Here is a 5,034-nt window from a genome sequence, read left to right as displayed (position 1 = left end):
GCAAGATCTGGCATTTCCCCGTCAAGTGCTTTGTAGAGAGAACTTCTGAAAATGTTGAAGAGAAAAAATGAAAAAACAAACAAACATGCAGCATGTACATATTAACCACATCAACACATAGCTTAAACTAAAGGTAATATGATCTCACCTCACACATACAGCCGTAGAATTTTGAGGTTTGCGGACCTCCATGTCTCCCACAGGACCTGGCCTAACACCCTGACAGCAATGACAGCAATGACATATTTTGACATGGCATCACAATAGCTACATGTGCATAGGTACAATTCACATGACCAACAGATGACTTACCATGGTCCTTGGCTTATGCCAGCTCTGCTCAGTTTCTGTGCAACTGTGCACTGGGGGTACAGCAGGGATGCCTAGTTGTGATAGGTGTGCTGTTTGATACAGTAGTGCAACCAAATGATTGCATAAGGCACACCCTGCCACACATGAGCAGTGGGTGCTCACCAAAATGACAGGCTTTGAGTCTTTTAACACCATCTAGGAAGAAATTGAAGCTTAGATGAGAAACACCTCAACAAGAGATACATATATAAGCATTGTTTTGTAGATGAGAGCCACATAGGCCTACCCATTCACATCCATAAACAGTAGACTGTATCATATACATTTAAATAATGTTACTTATCAGCTGGGCAACTTATCAGCAGGCCTAACCATTACTGTACCCTAACATTGACCCTAGTCACCCTACTCTCAATTCGTGTGGCTTTTCATTTTTCCTCATCGATCTATGACAGACTGCCCTCACGCTGACCTCTCCTGTCACCTTGTTTTTCATTGACACTGTTAGGGAGAAAGATGAACATGCATTTTGAAACTGGGTTACACTCGTTCTTACACTGTGCTAGTTTGTCTGTTTTGTTAATAGCCGTTTTCAGACAGATTTAAGACAGTAAATACACACACTATGTCTGAAAACGGCTAAACAGTATCTTTAAAAAAAAATAGCGAACGTTAACAAGATTAGTCACGTCAGTTTGTGTTTACATCAGCATGATAACGTTAATTAGCTACTTACCCTCATAGATGTCGATGTAACTGCTTATGTACATCTTAAATACTTTTTCTCTCTTGCTGTTGGGAGCGGCACATGATTTGCTTATGAGTCGGTGTATATCGTTTACTGTTATACGGGGTAAATCCTGAAGACAACGAGTGTAAAAAAGCGCCATAGCTGTCAGTGTCAGAGGGCTCTATTATCAGGATCAAATGGGCATTGTCAGAAGTCACTCGCGCCAGTTTCTTTGGGGGCGGTCCTAGCGCAAAAGGCTATAATGACTGCGTGAAAAGTGAACATTGCGCTCAGCGCAAAGTGAAAAGGGGTTGTCTTAATTGAGTTAATTAGTCGTGGGTGTCTTTTGGGCGTAGCATGCAATAAACCAATTAGATTTCACACTCTCATTCCCTTTAAAAGCCTGGCGCATTGTTCAATGGTCTGTTGGTATTATCATGGAGGAGTTACCTGGGCGTCTACTCCAGAAGAGACCGACTTGCTCGTGCGTGAGGCATGATGGGCGGCGCGTAATGGAGGCTTGGGAAGGCTAAGGGCTCTATTATCAGGATCAACTGGGCATTGTCGCAAGTCACTCGCGCTAGTTTCTTTGGGGGCGGTCCTAGCGCAAAAGGCTATAATGACAGCTTGAAAAGTGAACATTGCGCTCAGCGCAAAGTGAAAAGGGGTTGTCTTAATTTAGCTAATTAGTCGTGGGTGTCTTTTGGGCGTAGCATGCTATAAACCAATTAGATTTCACACTCTCCTTCCCTTTAAAAGCCTGGCGCATTGTTCAATGGTCTGTTGGTATTATCATGGCGGAGTTACCTGTGGACGTCTACTCCAGAAGAGACCGACTTGCTCGTGCGTGAGGCATGGGCGTGAGGCATGGGCGGCTTCCTAAGCCTTCCCAACTTTTATGCTGGGAAATTGTGAAAATAATGTACATGATGTGTGAATATTTTTTTCTAACACGGATAGTTCCGGTCCTTGATGATGATTGGCTGAATCGCGTTCGATGCTGTTATAAAATCCAACACAAACATACACCTTGACCATTTCGTTAATGCACTACCACAACTTGCACAAAAGTTAAAGTGGCTGCGTCTCGATGTTGCATGGCAACCATTCATATGGAGGAAATATTTATTGGCGGAAGAATGATTATCTATGAATACGTCAACGTATAGTTACCGTTTTAGAAAAGCAATAAGCCACTCGAGTCCGTAGTTTAGGCTACACTGATTTTAGAACAGCTAAGGGGGGTTTTAGGCCCCTTGTGTGTGTGTGTATTCACACCAAATTGGCATGCCATACCGTACCCACCCAATATGCACAGCATCCCATTAGCTGCCTGCCATCAGGCTATTTACAATCTTCTATTTTAAGAAAAAGTCAGTCAACACGTTATCAAAATTAACTTAATGCGCTATAGAGCTATATCCACGCGCACACATTTCGTCTGAACAGGAGAGATTACGCACGCAGTCGCGCAACTAGGCTACGTGTTGTTTTCTTTTACTCCGCTATCAGCACACAATGTGAAGCTAATTCACTAACTCAATAGCCTACTCATCATGGATATTGCAAGTTCTTTAAACAAACAAAACAGAAAGGATGGAGGATGGAGGCAGCTAGAGAAGTTATTCCAGATGAGCAATAACAAGGTAGACAGTTGCCAGAACACTACAGCTGTTTAATGCCAGACGTTAAAGGTATGCTAGAACAAAACTAACTGAAGGTAACTTAGCCATAGGGCTGTGTAATGTTGTCTAAATGAGCAGGTCACTGTTAGACGTTATTGTTGTATTATTGCATGTGGATGTTGTTATGCTATGTATGCTACTTTTTGCTGACCAATACACGAACCTAAAACCGAGAAACGGACAAATATTATTTAATGATATTCGGGCTGCGTGCGCTCCTGCTGATGAAAGAAGTGCGCACTGTGCACTCTCGATCCATATCCCCAAGCCTCATGCGCTCATATAATAGCCTTTCAGCTATGCGCTAGTCACTAGTGATTTCCGACTAGGTTTTTCCTGGTCAGTGGCGCACTTACTTTCTTCATCCATATATTAGCGACTGGCGAGCTTTGCGCCGGACCACACCTCTTCTCTTCACTGACACGCCCGTTAGGGCGCAATATCATCTCCCATTTAGAGAACGTACATTTGCGCTGGAAAAATGAAGGATGCGCTCGCAGAGAATAGTAATTAAAGGTTGCGCCAGTCGCGAAAGCTCATAGGGATGGGCATATCGATCCTGAGTATCGATAGATCGATACTCACGCAGTACTCATTTGGAATTTATTTCCTTTAAAAAATATCGATACTAACTATAAAATAATAATTGGGGGTGTATGCATCACTTTCAGCTGTTTTGACGCCTTAATAAACTTACTATGTGACGGGACACCCCTGTATTGGCGACGTATTGAGCTGGTCCATGTCATGTGATAGGAGACGAGCGAATGAGCGTCAACGTTAGACACAGCCAGAGCCCGCCGCTCAGCACGAATGCAGAAACCAGAGGAAAAAACAGCAAGCGATATACGAAGCGCTGTGGTTATTTTTCACCAGTCGATAAACTCACGGCAAGGTGCCAAGTGTGTGATTAAAAAGGTTTCCCACAGCAGCAACACAAGCAGTTTATGAAAACGTTTAAAGACGACGCACCGTGACAGCCACAGTGAGATTGAAAAGAGACAGGCGAGAGTCTGCAAAATGCGCCTGTCCAGTTACATTTGACAGTGTGATAAAGTTTCTAAATATTCCGATCACAGTCTAATTTTAACAGACACTTTAAGCCTACCTTACACTGACAGATTTTGACTGGGAATTTGGAAAACTGTTCCAAACGCACATCTGAATCCCTGCGAGGTTTTGTCATATAAACATATATACGTGACACCATTAGAAACATTTAATCAACTAGTTTCCAAATATAGATGTTAAAATGATCGCCTATCGATGGCGCTTTGTAAAAACAATAAAAGTAATTCCTAGGATTTTCAGTCCTCTCACCTGCAGCTGACCCATTCAACTTAATTTGCATTTGAGAGAGCCATTCACCAAGAGACACATTTACTTATTCTTCTGACTTTCTGACTTTTTTCCAATTTGTAGTAAAATTGCTTAACATTTTTTATGTTCTTCTTACTTTTATGTAGCCAACACCTTTGGCCATACTATTTGTAAATGGTCTGTAATTGTCTTGTGATTTGTTTTAAATAATAATAATAATATTTTTTACTGACAAAAAATGCTAATAAGTATCGGTATCGGTATCGATATCGATGAAAATGCAAGAAAAAGTATCGGTATCGTATCGAATCCTAAAAGTGTGGTATCGCCTAGCCTGATTACCATCGACTTTCAAAGGCTCTGCGAGACTTTAGTCTGACCAACAGCCTGTGCTAACACGGTTTCTTGACAGCGCTGGTTGACCCGCCTCCTTTAAGTGCCTCGATTTGCTACTGGTAGATGTCAGAAAGCGGATTGCCGAGTTTAAACCAATAACAACACTCTTTCCGCTGCCTTGAACACGCCTCTACCCAGAGCCGTTGGAGCTGCTCAAAGTTGATTGGTTCTCGACCAAAGGGGGCAGTTCCGCAGATTTCGGGAACTCAGAAATCCTTCTCAATGAGCAGTTGACCAGACCAGCAGCAAAAGCCTGAAGGCGTTGCGTCACTGGGAGGGCGTGCCAGGCTAGGTATCGCCCATCCCTACCGGTTGGCATGATAGGGCCCAGAGTCTCACTCGTCACTCGTCAGTGAAGCTAACAGGAAGTTGCTAGCATAGTAGTCTCGAACCCGGAATTGTGACGTGCATGGAGGCTATAGTGGGGTACGAATTGTCATGAAATAATGGTCCCGTAGGATTTTTTTGCTAAAATTGATTTTTTTGTTTTATTTGCTTCATTTGTGGTCCTACTGTTGAAAAATGACGGGGTGCAAATTTTCTGACCCCGTTTTGCCCTTCCTCTGGGGGGCGCTTTCTCACCTTGGCCAG

At 43.0% G+C, this 5,034-nt stretch overlaps 1 long non-coding RNA gene across 1 annotated transcript; it reads right to left on the bottom strand.

Moving 5' to 3' along the window:
* LOC134074634 (uncharacterized) lies at window positions 1-407 on the bottom strand. Its single transcript, XR_009937875.1, has 3 exons — window positions 313-407; window positions 149-219; window positions 1-45 (listed from the first exon to the last, which is right to left on the bottom strand). It is a non-coding gene; the product is annotated as an uncharacterized LOC134074634 (long non-coding RNA).
* Window positions 408-5,034: the final 4,627 nt, after the last annotated feature.

This window comes from Sardina pilchardus, chromosome 1, assembly GCF_963854185.1.
Source record: "Sardina pilchardus chromosome 1, fSarPil1.1, whole genome shotgun sequence".
NCBI lineage: Eukaryota > Metazoa > Chordata > Actinopteri > Clupeiformes > Clupeidae > Sardina > Sardina pilchardus.
Note: the sequence above shows the minus strand (reverse complement) of the source record. Positions and strands in the feature narration are given on the sequence as shown.